General features: G+C 50.7%; 1 protein-coding gene across 7 annotated transcripts in view; it reads right to left on the bottom strand.

Annotated features, from left to right (window-relative positions):
• Positions 1–16,882, bottom strand: part of Rai1 (retinoic acid induced 1) — a 97,867-nt gene that overhangs the window by 49,656 nt on the left and 31,329 nt on the right. For 4 of the 7 annotated variants that reach the window (XR_007595641.1, XR_007595642.1, XM_050163793.1 and 1 more), the window contains exon 2: positions 14,406–14,535. The exons of 1 other annotated variant lie outside the window; for it this stretch is intronic. The gene's annotated coding sequence lies outside the window, so the exon portion shown is untranslated. Of the gene's footprint in view, positions 1–13,918; positions 14,139–14,405; positions 14,536–16,882 lie in introns of all 7 variants that reach the window. 2 more of the 7 variants (XM_050163792.1, XM_050163794.1) reach the window with 2 other exon arrangements.

Below are 16,882 nucleotides of genomic sequence, written 5' to 3'. Positions count from 1 at the left end.
GTAGGTGGGCAGCCATAGGAGGGAATATGACCTCCAACTTTCTGAAGATGGCTGGGTCAGGGTGCAGACCTGGGTGTCTCTGGGTGGTTATTTCTGAGAAAGCAGCATACTGCTGGCCCTGAAATACAAGGGTTCTCTGGATGACAGGAAAAACAGACGACCCATGCATGGCAAATGCTCTCTTCAGAGGGGACCTGGACCATGGGAGCAGCATGGTCCACAGAATTTTGTTCAGTGTGACCCACCCACACAGCACACCTTCCCCTGCACAAGGTATAGCCCAATTTAGTGAATACCCACTCACTCAGACACTAACCTCTAACCCTGATTGTCCCCTCTGGCATGGGTTGGGTGGGGCCACAGTATCTGGAGGTTTCCATCACCCTCCCTATAGTGGGAAATAAAGCTGCCTGCTCTGGTGAGTCATGTCAACTCAGCTGGTGGTTCTGGGCAGGAGGGCCCCGCAACCACAGCCCTATCTGCAACCAAGGTGAAGAGGTTAGCTCTAGCAGCTGACTGGCAGTAGGGCTGGTGCCTTGGACCCACCCCTGGCAGCCTTTGGTCATCAACTGATTCAGCCTCCAGCCTGGCCAGTACAAGGAAGAGGCAGCCCTCTAGGGTAAGGCTGATGGTGCAGAACCTGAACATTCTTAAGGAGAAGCAGAGCTCTACTGAGGAAGGAGAAGCAGGAGTTGGAATGTGCTCTAGGATGGGGTCTCGAGAGCTGCAACAAGTCAAGCACGCCAGCTCGGGGGAGGTGCAGTAGCCCAGTCAGCAGCCCTGGCCTGGCTGCCTTGCCTCAGATACCCCTCCCCTGGCTGTCTACTTAGACCTCTGTCCTCACTCTCTTCTTCCTCAACCTGCCTGTCAGAGTCATGAAATAAAGGGCTGCAAATGGGACAGTCATTTCCATTTGCACCCGCCTTCACTTCTTCGGCTCCTGAGGGCTGACGTGTCCTGTCCTGTCTAGCCATCCCTGTCCCCTCTCCCCCTTGGAGGATAGCCACAGTCACATACTCCAATAAGGACAGGCTGTGAATAAAGCCAGGGAAAGCAGCTAGCACTGTGAGCCATGCTGATCGGCCTGGTGCTTCAGAAGCTTACTGTGGATGGAGTCGGTTGGGCAGACAATAAACAGCCTCCCTCAACCCCTTTACACTTTTCACTCCAACTGCCTCGGTCTTGTCACAAAACCAAGGTTGCTGGGGAGGAGCAGCTCTAATCAGGGTGCTTGTGTCCAGATGCTTCCGAGGCACTAGGAAGCCACCCTCTGAGAAATAACACCAAGGACTGCAGCTGCCCCACACCAAATGTATGAGAGGTGTCAGGCATGTGCTCACTACGAGTTAGTTACACTTGCAACTATGAGTATTGTGCAGGTCGGTTTAGTCCCAACAATTCCTGCCAAAATGACCCACTTCCTAGATGAAGACTAAGATCCATGGGCCAATACAGGCTCTCTGGACTCCTGCAGGCTCTGAGCCAGTGTGGATGAGGTGAGGGCCCTACACAGTAGCTTTCCTGTATCCAAACAAATATGGCTAAGATCAGCAGGCTGCTCTTGCTTGTCTGAAACAGGGTCTCACTATGTAGCCCTGGCTGGCAAGGAATTTGCTATATGGAACAGGCTGGCTTGGAACTCATAGCAATCCATCTGTCTCTGCCTCCTGAGGTGTAATAATTACAGGTGTAGACCACCACACCCATTTAAAGGGCCCTTCTTCAGGAGCAGTGTTTCTCTGAGTTTGTTCTCCCTCCCACAGTAGACAGGCCCAGCCCAGAGACCACCCAAGATGGGGAAATAGGGAAAGAGAGCACCCACGCAGGATCTAGTCCCATGCAGTAAGAAAAATGGGCTTCCCACAGTCACCCAGCCAGTCCACCCTACCCACACAATGCTTTCCTCAGTCCTGAACCAGGGTCTGGGCTTATTGCCATCAGCTAACAGGCACTACCTCAGTATCAGCCCATCCTTCGCCTAGGCCCCTGTCAAATGAAGAAGAGGCATTGGCTTTCCTGAGACCCCATTTCCTCAGGCTACCCCAATCATTCATCCCTCACAACTCACCTCCACTTCTTGGCCTGTGTGGGACTGTGCTTTCTCTAAGCACCTACTAATCCACCAGGGCCAAGAAGTCTACCTATGCAGAGCAGTCTGCCTTAACTGTCCTGAACCCACCCACCTAGACCTTCTCCTAGACTGTAGCCTGGTACCTTGTGCTTACACCACCCAACCCTCTGGGGCAGGGAAGGCGCACCTCAGGCTGGTGCAGGGTCGTTCCCTCCTCACACTTCTGAGGCAGGTTCACCGAGGCTGAAATTTCAATTAAGGCACAGAAATCATTACTACAGGGTTCCAGGCCAGCTCAAGTGGGGACAGGTCTCAGAATCTAAAAAGGGAAAAGGTAGCCAAGTACCCCACAGCCAGGGCAAGAAGCTGGGCCTTTTCTTAAGGTCATGCTTACAGGCCCCACTCATCTTCTTGCCTCATGAGTGCCTAAAGGTACAGGAGGCTGTGAGAAAGATGAAGGCTTCCAACGCAGGGAGCCATAAAGGGAGCCTCAGCTGGTGCTAACAAAGCTGAATTGAATAAAATCTAAACACTCGAGTCTGGCTATCTCGTGGCAAGACTGAGATGGGGTGTGTATCCCAAAAACAGAACTGGGAGGGCTTGGGTATTCCTTTAGGATTTTCCTATGCTGGCCTAGAGGAAGCCAAGGGCAGTTCTTGTCAGGCCCACCTTCATAGAACATGGGTATGAGGAAAGGGGGTCTCTGGATCCTGTGAGGCCTTCTTATTTCTTCAAACAGCCTGTTTTGCTATGCCTCTTCATCTCAAGAAATTACTATCCTTGATCCAAAAACCCAATCTCTGAGAATGACCCATTTTCTCTTCAGGAATGCTTCCTTTTAATCCAGAAATTCCATAGGTCCACAACGGTCCATCTCCAGAAGTGTTTTATTTATCTCCAGAAACACATTCTTTATCTTCAGCTATGACCCATCTCCAAAATGTCAATGCTCTCCATAACAGCTCCACCCCAACTTTACGTAGCTTTCCAGAATGCTCCATCCCATCTCCAGATACTCATTTTACCTCCAGAAGGACCTCAAATCCAGAAGTCCCCCACTGTTTTCAGAAATACTCCAGCATCCTCCTCAAGCACTCCACATCCAGGGGGGGCACTACAGCTTATCTCTAGAAAGGCTCCATTCTCAGAAATATTACATCTGGCAATACTCGGAATGCAGAAAAGCCTCATCTTAAAACAAAACAAAAAAGTCTATCTCCAGAGGAATTCTCATTTCACTTTCAAATGTACCCCTACTTTATCTTCAGAAATTACCTCCTCCAGAAAATGCTTTCCGTGTTGTCTCTAGAGACATCTTGGGTCTGGAACCATTCCACTTCCTGTCTGGAAACATGAAGGCAAAGCCTCTCACCCTAGCTCACACGCTGAAGGAACTGAGACCATTTCCTCCAAGATCTCCTAAGAAGGTACAGGCTTCCTTTCCCGTCTCTCTGGTTCCTGGAGACCTCACAGTCATGTGCTGGGCCCTCTTTCCCAGGAGCAGGGATGAAGTCAAGAGCTAAACTCTGACAGATGCCTCTGTCCCAGGAGTAGGATTGGGAAGGTGATGATTGGGAGCACAGTGGTTCTCAAACTGTAGGCTGCAACTCCTTTGTGTGTGTGTGGGGGGGGGGGGCAAATGACCTTTTCACAAGAGTCACATATCAGATATTTACATTACAAATCACAACAGAAGCAAAACTAGTAATGAAGTAGCAATGAAAACAATTTTATGGCTAGGGTCACCACAACATGAGGAACTGTAAAAGTGTTACAGCTTAGGAAGGCTGAGAACCACAGAGCTAGAGGATCTTGCCTGGGGCAGGAATGTGAGAGGGTTTGGGGCTGGAAGGAATAGTCAGGGTGAGTCCATATAGCAATGCCCCTCCCACCATGTCCTCACTGCTAAGCACCACCACCTACAACTTACACGTGATAAAAACTATACTATGCACAGTAGGGCCATGTTGTGCTTTAGAACAACATGGACATTTTTGTCCACCATTTATACAAAGATACATCCATACCCACTGGGAACCTTACCTGACCTTGCTGGGGGTCTTTAGATCACATTCTGAGAATGCCAAAAAGGGAAAGCACTCTGTCAGCCCCCAGAGAGTCCAAATTGACAAGCCTGGCAACCTAGTACCTGCTCAGTGCCAACTGTTGAGAAGCTCAATCACAGCTTTTGGGCTTTAGAGAACTAGGAAGGTGAGAGCAGTATATTCAGTATCTGCCTGAACACTCCCTAAGATGGGTTGTTTACTCTACCCTGGGCAGCCCAGTCCCCTCGGGTAGAAGTAAGCCTGGCTATGTCATGAAGCCATGTCGTCCTGTGGGAAAGGTAAGGTGCTCGGGGAAGGAGATCTGGAGGTGGCTGGCTGAGTAGAAAGTAAGACAGTATGCCAGTACCAGCACACACAAATGTGCCTCTGGGAGTATCCCAGAAGCTCAGTATAAACACAGGCAAGCTACAAACCCTCTACGTTGGAAGTGAACAGAATGGTTCTGAGCCCCTGGACTGAACCAGGTGCTCCTGATACCTGGCCTCTGTGGGGCAACTCTCAGAGTTCCAAAATAGTAAAAGGAAGAAGCCCTGCATGATTCCTGATCTGTCCGGGTGGCAATGTGTAGCTCTGGTCTGCTGTCACAGGAGGACAATTACCATTTATTAAGCCTCCCAATTTAGAACCGGCCTCAATTAACTAGAACCTCCAGAGCCCATTTTGATGGATGTGACTACAGCTTCAATATGCCCTCCACTGTGCCCTCAGCAAAGGCCATGACCTCCCAACTAGCTAGATTTGCCTAGACACAGAGCTTTGACATCTGTCCCCCACCAGCCCTCTTCTCTCCCAGTCCTGTTCAGGAGACTCACTGTATCTCTCTCTGCCTCACCTTCTTTTTCTAGGAAATGCATCCCCACCCAGAAATGGGAGTTAAACATGGATGTGAATGAACACGTGGTCCTAAAGTACAAGATGGCAGTGAGCCAAGGCCACACCTCACTGTTATCAACAGAGCTGTCCAGGCCTCTTCGCTCCTGGGAACAGCCCAGCCTACTGTATCGATATTCTCTGTCCTTCATAGCCCAAACTGCACTGGTTCTCCTGGGACCTTTTTATCGCACAATGTCGCTTCAGCAAAAGGTTATGTAGAAGAATGTGGAAGTCTCTCCTGCATATTAACTAAAAAAATGTTCTTGAAAATGCACAAGAAGAAAGCACACCTAAGAGTCAGTTTCTCTGTGTCTGAGATGAAATGGGGCACTGGAATGGCAAGGTTCTGTTGCCAGTCCCACTCGACGAGGACCTATGTATGTCACTGAGCTCCAGATTTCTGGTCTGCTAACAGTGAGAACAAAAGTCCCCCTTCCTGGTGCTCTGACACTGTGAGGTCATCTGAGTAACTGCAATCTCACTCCAGAGCACACAGAACACAACTGTGTTAGTATTCAGGCGCTGCCAACCAAGCACTTAACAGGCAAGAACACACTCCACAAGCACGTGATGGCTGTTTCCATCACCTGCTCATGACAGCCCCACCTCCTGTGTACCCTCTTTTTCTGGTGGTAGGGAGTAGAGAATTCTTGGCTACACATTCTAAACCCAGTTTATCATTAGTTAGTTGTGTTTTCTTTTATTCCATTTCTTTTTTTTTTCCCCCCAACAAGAGTCTCACTGTGTAGCTTTGGCTGACTTGGGACACACCATGTAGACTGGCCTGCGACTCAAGAGATCCACCTGCCTTGCCTCCCAAGTGCTATGATTAGAGGCATGTACCACACCTGACAACCAGCTGGCTTTTTAAAAGTAAAAAGATTTTTTTTGTGTCAAACCTGGTATTTTTTTTAAGTCAAGTATTTACCAAACACTGCCCATCCAAGGATGTCCCTCTCAAGCCAAGGCTACCTCCAGCGTCAGCTCTTAAGAGAAGACTGCCCTTATAAGAGAGAGACAGTGTTGTGGAAACACAAGGTAAGCTTTCCTAAAGATCGGAGCTGTCAACTATTAGGTTTCTGTGTGCTGTTTTGTCAAATGGGGTGTGACAGAACCCACCTTCAGTAAGTAGGTGATGAGAATGGTGTAAAAGCCCCTGGCACAAAAATGGGCTCAGAGAGGGGTAGAGGGACCTAAAGGTTCATTCCTTTCTCTCTGAGGTTTACTTGCCCTCCTCAGCCAATCATAATGTTACAATGAACTGTAGGAGAAAAACGAGCCTCTGCAGATCCAATGCCCAGAGAGGCATGTTTGTATCACATAGCAAAAACTACATGAACGGCAGCTCAGAGCATGGCCCTCATGGCTCTTTGCAGCCACAGGAGTGAGCTGTGATCTGTTCCCATATCCCTAGGGTCCTAGGAAGCTCTATCTTGTCCCAACCTACTCCTGTTTCAGGCCTGCTGCTAGCTGGGGCTCAGTCATTGTGTGTACTCATGGGCAACACCTGGCAAGTTCAGCAGAGCGCCTCTTCTCCTACTCCTCACACCACTCAATATCCTAGGAGTCCATTTTAGCCATGGCCAGGGCTCATCCTCAGACCTCCAAGACAGAGGCATGTGATGTCTGCATACCTGTTTCTTCCTCGGCTAAATGGAGAAGGAATTTTCTACCAACAGACAGGGTCTAAAGAAAGGAACTAAGAGAGGCTGGGCCCTGGCACCCAGCAGTTTCTTACCCAGGCTCTTGGGTGCTACACACCTCTCTCTATGTTGTGCCTTTTTTCAGTACTGTAATCTGTTGAGTTTTAATTAAGGACCCCAGGACTACCACATCTTTTCCCTGTAAGACCTAGGGTTCCTTGGTATAAAGTATGGCAGGTCAGAGATTCTGGTTGAGGCAAGTGATTAGGGAACAGGCTAAGCCCTGCATCCCTCTAGCTGTCTGTCCTCAGGATCCCCAGTGGGGAGGGGAATCAAGGGTATTGAGAAGAGGCACCTGGGCTGTCCATATCCTTGGAAGCAGGTATGCAAGAGGATAAGACTCAAGGGAGAGACAAGTGATGATGTGGACTTGCCCAATGTCCCTAGACTCCTTGGTGTTCCCACCTCTGAGCCAGTCATGCTCTTTGCCTAGGACCCCCACCTCTTTCCCAGTGTCCTCCAGATAATGTTTCATAGCAGTCACAGCCGAGCCCTTGTCAACTGCAGCTGCTACTTATGCTTGCTCTGTGGCCACTCTGACCTAGAGCTGCTCACATTCACATATACACCCCCTCCCCATCTTGCGCCCTAGGCCTCAAACACATTGTCCAGAATATAGAGTTGCCTTGCTCCTTCTCTATCAAAGAATACTGTGCAGTGAGTCCCTTTCCTCTGGGACACCCACTCCTGGGGCAGGGCCTCCAGGACAGACCAATGGGCTCTCAGCAATATAGCTTCAACAGCCACAAGTACAAGGTCAGGTTGATCTAGTTCAGCCTAGTCTGGATGCCCTCTATACAGCACCTGTTCTACAATCTTACCTCCAAGATGGCCTCCTCCCACAGTTTCTCCCAGCCACTTGGGCTCTGGCTGCAGCCCTAGACTATAAGCTAGCCCAGCAATAGCTCTTGTGGCCAGAACATCCATGACAGAAGGGCTCTAACAAGGCTTCTCCCCCTACTTTTTCCCTACGCCTCCCACCCAAACCCCACTTTGTGTTTCCTACTTCTACCTGCCTTTCCCAGGCCACTGCATCAACTCTGACCCCAGTCCTGCTAGGATCTCACAGGACCAGGGAACTTCGTGAGAGAATGCCATCCACACCCAACCTACACTACAGGGAACTTCGTAAGAGAATGCCATCCACACCCAACCACAGTAACCTAGTGGTGACAGTGCTTTCTTTCATCAGGCAGCAAACTGGTGGCTCAGGGTCCCAGTCTGTCCCATAAATCCGTTACTGAATCAGTTGATATCATATGATTTTGAACAGGATGTATCACGAACACATCTAAATTTTGGGCCTTGAAAAAGCAGATGACAGGTACTCTGGTTGTAGAACCCAGGAAGACCAAGTGGCCCTCACAGTCTGACCCGCACTGTCCACCTGGACTGGCATTATATAAGCATGGGTCCCTTCACCTTCCTGATGAAACAAGGTAATATATTAGCATTTTAAACAGGGCTGGCCATGCCTTGACCCACGGCAGCAGGGAGAAGTGACATTACAGGCAGGAAGAAGGCAGAAGGCAGGAACTCACCCGAAACTGGCCCTGAGAGGTGGCGACTTGCAGGGATGACTGGAACAGGCAAGGCAACGCAGTCTACTTGGGTACCAAGGGCTTCTGTGGGATGAGTGGAAACCTGTCTTCCTCCTTCCCAGTTCTGCACTCTCTGGGTACTATTTCTGGCTTATAAACCTCTCCCTGGTCACGCTCCCCCTAAGATTATGGGGTCAGATCTAATAAATCTCATTGGGGCCCAGCCCAGGAATATTCCCTCCCTTTTCCCAAACATCCCACTTTTAATGAGGCAACTTTAGATGGCTCCAGTGAGCACTCCTACTGAGACTTAGCTGAACCCCAGCTGTCCCTCTTTTCAACAGTCAGCACGCTTAACTCCTCCCCCATGGTGGCACAGATGTCCTGGATGTAAAGATACAGATGAGTCCCTTTGTGCCAGGGGCCGCTAGACACTTGAGCAAAGCCCACCTCACTTTCCTGACAGACTTACCAGGAAAAGCTACCACCACAAAGGGGAAATGCAGCTCAGATACTGGGACAGGGGCTTTGGATTCTTTTGGATAGGAGTTTCTCCCTCCCAGAGAAGCTGAGTAGGCTTGGGGCAGAGGCAGCCAATTAGTGTGTAGGAATAGGAAGAAGAGCAGTGGTAGGTACGCATCCCAGATACCAAGGTGAGCAGGTTTACAGGAACGTCTATCACTGGATGCTTGTGACTGCTCCTCTCCTCACTACCAGAGCAGGTGAGATAACCAAAGCAAAGCAGAGCAATGCCAGGCCTGGGCTTTCCTAGAGAAATCTTAGCGTGTGTACCCCAAGTGTGGCTGCAGTGCCTGCAGGCCCTAGCAGCACTTGTGTCTGGTCTGCTACACAATCAGCTAAGACAAGATATGAGGGGTTGGTACAAAAGACGCAAGTCAGGGCTGGAGAGATGGCTCAGAGGTTAAGAGCACTGACTGCTCTTCCAGAGGTCCTGAGTTCAATTCCCAGCAACCACATGGTGGCTCACAACCATCTATAACAAGATTTGGGGTGCCCTCTTCTGATGTGTGGACATACATGCCAGGACACTGTCTATATAATAAATACATAAATTAAAAAAAAAAAAAAAAGACGCAAGTCAGACAACTGCCTAGGTAGTGAGTTGTCAAATTCCCCACATGAAGGAACACCATGACTTATGCCCTGTATGGATGGCCTCAGAAAAGAAGAAACTCCAGTGACATGGAGAATAAGAGGACTCTCTAGGTCTTGAGACATGGTTTCCCAGAGCTTCTGCAGAAGTAGTGGGAGTCTGGGTGCCGCTAAGGGCTAAGAAAAAAGACTGGGTCTCAAGGCCAGAGAACTGGATACAGCCTTGAGTTCCCAACATGAAGCATGTCATTTTCTGTAACAACAACCACACACACCAATATGCACAGCTATGTAAATATGATGTAGCACCAGACACACAAGTACAGATCCATGGGGTTCTCATGGCTGCCGTCCAGCTCCTGGGACCTAAGGAGATCACCTGGGGGAGCCCCAACTGGGCATGTACCCCCAACACCTGCCATAGCCTTCCAAACTGGGTCCTGAGTCTGCGCTGGACCCTGCTTATGCAGACCCTCTATTCAGCCTCAGCCTCTTCCTGGCTGGGGGTTGAGCAGGAACAGCTCAATCAGTATATAATCATTTTTAATTAACGTGTGGATCATTTCACAGGCTGATCTCCTTGGAGACCATAAGGAAGACGGTCTTCTAAGCTTTTCATTCTTTTTGCTCTCCCAGTGCACCCCTCCCAGCAAAAGGCCATACTTCACTTTTACCTACCACCTACAACCTTGAAAATCACACAAAAGCCTGGCTCTTGGGTCTCCTCAAGGCCTTTAGGAGGAAAGATGTGCTCACAACCACACACATATACAACCACACACAATACCCTCCAAAACGTACCTTCAGAGATGTACACACACCCACAGAAGGACGCACAGTCATGTCTGTCCAGACAGGAATATGCATGTGGAGGAAAGGGGTCACAAGTTGGAGGCCAGCATGGTCTACATAGTGAGATCCCTGTCTCAAAACATAAACAAGGGTTGAGGAAGATTAGAGGCACACACATTGGCACATCCCAAAACATGACACACAGAGGAGCACTCACCCGTACAGGCATACCACACAAATCTCCACGTCCGTATTCAGCACAGTTTCAACATTCAGGGCGGAAGTACTGGCAGGGAACAGTCAAAAAGGGCCCTGTTCTTAGGTGGGGAATCAGAAACCACAGAGGCCTGCTACAAGGGTCTCTAGGGCTGGATACAACACGTTTAAAGTCAGAAGGACTCAAACCAAATAAGGTGGCATATGGGGTCCAGGCTGGTGGCTTCTCTGTCCCATTCCCTATGGAGAAGGATTTAGAACAGCACTCAGCCCTGTATAGACACTCAAGGTGCCCAGTATGAGCTGGCCTGACATTCCCACTGAGACTAATGTCCCTAGTCTTTCCTCTGGGTACCTGACTCTGAGGCCCATAGAACTTTCTTTTTACTTCCTTCATTTGACTTAAATCTTTTCTAGCCCATTTTCCTTTTTCTCCTTCCTTCAGTCTCTTCCTTCCACACCCCCTTCCTATTCTAGAAGCACTGTTTCATCTGTTTCTTTTCCTCCCTTTCATCCCAGGTACAAGAGTCAACTAGAGTCAGGTCAGAAGGAAAATTATAATTAGACTGACTGTAGCCCATTTCAGACATAGTACCTCTCTGATAGGTGCTTATACCTCTCCAGCTCCTCACAGACCACAGCTGAATCTGTGAACATGGAACCTGAGGCATAGAGGCTCCTGCCTCTATGACCCCATGGGGCCTGAACTCAGCCCCCATGAAGCACCTGCTTTTGATGCTCAGCTTTTCCCTTTGGAAAATGAGATGGTAAAGGGGAATAAGAGCTGTGGGGAGGGTTAGCAGGGAGCCTGTGGCCTGCCGACCTCAGGCTGGTGACTTGGGTAGTAGCCCTGGACCCATGAGCACAGCAGTATAGATGATACAAAGGTGGTTAGGAGCCTATTTGCTACTGATCCAGCTAGAGAGAGCAGGGACGGGCTGAATGGTTCTCCTCACCTGTTCTCTCATCTATGAAATGGGCAAGCTCAGCTTAGGATTCTTCCCCGATGCAATAACCCAAGTACCAGACCAATAGCAGGTTCTTGATGTGTGACCTTGGGACTCACTTCCCCTCTGGGCTCTGGTTTTCTCTTCTGTCAAAACAGGGAGGTCAGACCAGTGACTCATTGCCAAGGTTCTTTTCAGCACTAGAAGTTTCTAGATAGTAGGGAAGAAAGAACAGTGTCCTACTTAGCCGAGGAAAGCTAGGGAAGCCTGTTTTTTCCACTGCAGGCATGCCGGAGTCTTTCACGGTGATGGCAACAGCAGCAGTGGCATTTTGAGGAAATCACCTTAAACATCAGAAAAGGCTCTCTACACAAAATAGACCCAACTACATCACTTTGTTGCAGCATATGGAACAAAGGGCAGTATTAAGCAAATTACAGCAAATCCACTTGACTGGAAAAGCCTGAAGATGTTAACATTGGTATTTATGAAGAACTGGTTACAAAGCAGGAAAAGGCTGGCGTTATCAGCCCAAAAAAGGAGGATATACATCTAAATATGGACAGCTCAACAAAGCCTTTAAAATCAGCAACCACCAAAGCCAACATGTGGGAAGAATCCTACCAACATGTGAGCACTATCAGAGCCCATTAAGACACTCAGTAATCTGTTTGTTTTTCTCTATTTTTCAGGGTATTTTGCAAACTGTGTTATAACATATATGTCAAAAAAAAATACCTTCAAAAAACGACCTGCTGCTTCCAATCCCCTTTCACTCACTGATTCACTCATTAATCATTCACTCCTGTGTTTGTCTAGCCAAATACCAAACATTATTGTCTGCAGTGTGCCTGGCTCTGAGGTTCTATGAGAATAGCTTTTGCCTACAGGAAATGGAGGTCATGTCCAGGGCAGGGTAGACAGCCAACCCCCTCCCCCCGTGCTGTATCCCCAGTCCTCCCTCATTACACACAACTCTCCAAAGTGCTTGTGCACTGGAATTGAGGAGTAGGTAACAAACCTGGTAAAATGAACTCCGTTTCCCAGAGCCCTCATCTCCAGCCTGTCCCATCTGCTGTCAGTCTACCCTGGGGGTCAGAAAGTCACTCTAGAAGACCTAGGCCTTCAGCTATCAGGGTGAAGGTGTGGGAGTAGGTAAGGCGGAGGGTCAGGGAGGTTTTCTTCCTAAACCCAGCCCCCATAATGACATCCTTCCCAGTGTCCATGATCCAGGCTTGTAACCTCTATGATCCAGGCTTGTAACCTCTTTCCCTTGATACACAAGGCCACAGCTTGGTTGGCTGACCTTCCCCAGGCTCTGCCTTAGGTCTCCTATTCGGTCCCTAAATGAGGAACCGGAATGCCTCCTGCCCAGTCAATGGCAGACTGCAGCTGCCATGTACAGGGAATGCTGGGTCTGGAGCTGCAGTTCCAGCCAGGCAGTGTTATGCTGCTAGCATGGAGGGGCTAACAACGTCTCTCTGTTGTTTAGGGACTGACAAATTTCTAGAGGAAAGGTTAACTCTTTGGGTTCCTGGACCCAACTACAGAGCAATCTAAAGACAGTTCAGTCCCCTAACCCCAAATGTTCCTCTGTGCTCCCCCAAGACCCCTGTCTTTAGGTAGAGAAGAGAACAGCCAGCCTGTGGTATCTGGACCTCAGCCCCCTTACCCCTGAGCTTGCTCAACTAGGAATCTATCAAAGCTGGGATTCATAATGCCCAACTAGCCCCACATCCCTCCCTAAACCCAAATTGAAAAGGTCTGACAGCTTAGAGTGCCAAGGCCTGAGCCAGAGGTTCTCCCTTGGAGGTGAGCCCTCCCCTTTCTGGACTGCAGTCCCCAGGAATTCTTCAGGATAGACCTCCTTTCCCATGACGCTAACTGTTCTTATCACTCCCTCCCCATTCAGCAGCCCTTCACCCCATTCCACCCCAGGAAGAGGTACAGGTATAAGATCTCTGGGTCAGGGATGTCTGCTGTGGGTTTCAGGAAGCCAAGCACTTCGTCACATAAGCACATCACCTCCGGGATCACCTCTCCGCCTGCATTGTACAGGAGGGGAGGAGGCTGAGGTTGGAGCGGTCCTTCTACGTGCCCAAAGGCTTCAGCCAATCGTCAAGCCTGAGCAGGCAGACTCCACAACCCAGCCAGTGCACCCCAACTCACCCTGCTGGGCACCCCTACTTGTTTCCTCTCTACACCACCCAGGGTAACCTCTCTAACCCAAACAAGAAAGAAAGGGGGAGTCCCTTCCCCTTCCTAGGACCCAGGGTCAGCAGTCATAGGAGAGGCTGAGTCATGACCCCTGCCCCTCACTGCAAAGGCATGAGATTTTATTGTCAGGTTGGCCACTCGGCTGTTTCGGCAGGCGGGTGCAGGACAGAGGGCACTCGACAGGGAATGAGGAGGGGTATCTAGGGGAAGTGTTTGAAGCCGATCAGTCCACCAGATCTGGAAGCTGTCCGGAAGGGGGGGGGGGGCAACCTTAAACGCTCCTAGGCTGAGAGGACGGGGCGGCAGTAGTGCCAAGAGGCGCCAAGGAACTGTCCCCCGGGAGACAGCACTCTCGGGAAGTTTCTCACTGGTTGCTCACAGTAGGACCGGTGCTCGAAACGCCCTCCCAGGCCAGACCAGCTTCCGGACACAGATTGCGAACTTGAGATGAACTCCTTCCTTCTCCAGCATTCCCATCTGCGGCCACCCGCCGCGACATCTCAGCCCCAATTCTTCCACGGGTAGCTCGGTTGCCGAGACCGCTCACCAAGGCATTGTGGAGCAAAAGGGAGGGGAGAATCCCCATCACAACCTAACTGCTGCGGCCATTAAAAAAAAAAAAGAAAGAAAGAAAAGAAAAGAAATTCCTTCTCCTAGACTGATCCCCTCCACCCACATAGAAACCCTTCAAACACGCAAACCCGCAACTCCAACAAGGATCGCGGCGCGGTGGGAGGGGTGCCCGCGGCGACCCCCATCAGCAGCCCCGCTTCGCTGCAGGTCAGAGCGCGGTGGCCAGCCGGGATTCTGGGAGCCCTCGCCCGGAGCAGCCCGCCTAAGACACAAAGCTCCACCGCCAACAATACCTGCGGGCTCCTCCTGGGTCTCGGGGCGCCGACGCGGCGCGTCTCGTAGTCTCCCTTTTCTCTTGCCGTCTGTCTGCTATGGTGCGCTCTCCCCCTCGCCTCTTCCAGTACCCGACGGCCAGATGAGATCCTTGGGAGAAAAAAATGTGAGCGCTCACACGATTCCTTTCTCTGCGCGCCGCAAGCGGCGGCGCTGGGCTCGCTCCTCTCTCTCGCGCTCCCGTGCGCGCCGCGCCTCTCTAGTCCCTCGCTTCCTGCTCAGCAGCGCCTGCGAGTGCCCTCAGTAGCCATTATTCACCGGCCGCTGGGGGACAGGAGGTAATTAGAGACGGCCTTGTGGCCACATCCACTGGGCTAGCACGATGCGGGCGAAGGGCGCGCGCGGGGAGGGGCACGCGACAAGGGGGCTTGGCTGCGCGCAGCCCGCGCCCCAGACGCGGAGGAGGGGAGAAGAAGGAGGGGGCAGGGAAGAGGAGTGGTAAACTGGGTGCGAGCGGGAGGAGGGGGCGCAGCGGAGACGCTCCCGCGGCTCTCACCACTAAGGCCAGGTCACGGCTGCGAGGTTTCTAGGCGCCTAAAGACGGGGTGGGGGTGGGGAGGAAACGGGGTGCTGTGCGCGCGCGCGTGCGTACCAAAGCTAGAAGGGAGGGAACGCTTTAATATTTTTTCCAGTGACTTACGAGCCCACGGGTGAGCCCTTGGCTGTGCGTTCAGGACCATGTATCAGTGTGGCTATAAATTTCTGTTCTGCCCTACGTGTGAATGTCACGGGCTGGGGATGGGGGGGCGGGTGGGATTAACTAGAAACCAGCCTTTGAACATGCCGGTAGGTCTCAGAGGGACTGAGTGATGCAGTGGTTGCGTGGGGGTGGTGTTTGTGTGCGATTGTTTATAGGTGGTAGTGTGACTGCGTGGGCGGGGCTGCCTGCGTGGGCTGTGTTCCGAGGGCGTTGTGTATTCGTGTGGGCTTGTTTGCGACAGGGCTGGCTGCTGTGTAAGGCCACGAGACTGAAAAAGTACGGACATTGCGCCTGTGCGTGCTCTGGCCACACGCAAGGATCTTAGGCTGCCTGTGATCGCGTAGGGTCTGAAGCTTGACAGGCAGAAGCTGGCCTTAGAGGATCCACAGTGGCAGAATAGCTGTTTAAGGTGCGAACAACTAGTGCTGGGGTTGGGGCACAAAACGATGCGTGGGTGTGTGTGTGTAGATGTAGAGAGGTAGGTAGAGGGGGACCTTCATGACGAGCTTTCCTTCATTGTGCCAGAGATGCACCTCGGAAATCCTGGCACTTACCGACCCCACAAACCTAGAGACTTAGGGTTTGGGGGGGTGGCGACACTGGGAGAGCCTAAGGTATCCAGGGAGCAAGAGGCGAGGGAGGTAGTGCCTGAAGATAGCCAGAAAATAAGATAAGACAAAGAAGACTAGGACTTTCGAGACTGGCCCTCAGAGGAGAGGGTGGGCCTGCCACCATACAAAAAAAAAAAAAAAAAAAAAAAAGGCAGATCCTTGGAACATGATATAAGTGTGGAGGAGTGGGTAGGCCTGCCACCATGCTAAAGGCAGACCTTTCGAACATGATGGAAGTGCGGCACATAGTCTCGGACTGAGAGTTTTGCTAGCCAGTCCTTTTCCAAGCCACTCCCTGCCCAGGCAGCCATCCACTCATCCACTCCTATCTATCCATCCATTCATTTATGCATCTGTACATCTATTCAGGTACCCATCCAGGTTTTCCAAGCCAAGATTACCCGGGTCCCACTCCCCCACACCTTCTCTTCCTCCTCAGGAGGCACCTATCCTGCTCTATGGAAAGGAGCTACCTTTTCTGCACTTGGGGTCAGTAGTCTAAAGACTACCCTGCACCTACTGAAGTCTCCATTCCCCTTCTCACCCCACCCTGCTCATGGTGGTATGCCAATTAAGCTAGCGGGAGGTGATGCTGTTTCTCCTCAGCTCTCCCTACAACCTGGTAAAGCCTAGGAAGGAGTGTATGATACCATTGTTGTGCCTCCTGGTCCTTGTCCTGAAAGTCACCGCAAGCCTGCCATTGGAATGGGAAGATGCTTTAAAACAGATTCCAAGTTGGGCATAAAAGGACTGACTTGGAATCCCAGCACTTGGGGAATAGAGGCAAGAATTCAAGGCCATCTGCTATATTGCAAGTTTGAGGCCAGGCTGCAATACTTGAGACCCTCTCTCAGACAAAAAGAAACAACAAACCAGATTTCCTTATCAAGTGACTGTCCAGAGCCCTGTACAAGTTGTTCTCTTTACTGGGAATCAGCATTTGCAGCCATGCGTGGTATTTCTGAGTTTCCTCTGGCCCCACTATGCAATAAGGGACCTCCTTAGTCACCTGAAGAACAGAGCTTTGCCAAGGATGAAACTTGAAGGATAAGGTCCAATCTCTCCAACTTTGAAATGCACTAATGGATATTTAGTGTTGGTCTTCAATGACCTGGCCTGGGAACCT

Source organism: Alexandromys fortis, unplaced genomic scaffold, assembly GCF_014885135.2.
Source record: "Alexandromys fortis isolate MF-2015 unplaced genomic scaffold, M_Fortis_MF-2015_v1.1 scaffold_149, whole genome shotgun sequence".
Classification (NCBI taxonomy): domain Eukaryota; kingdom Metazoa; phylum Chordata; class Mammalia; order Rodentia; family Cricetidae; genus Alexandromys; species Alexandromys fortis.
The sequence above is the reverse complement of the archived record's forward strand: the minus strand, read 5'-3'. Positions and strand labels throughout refer to the sequence as shown.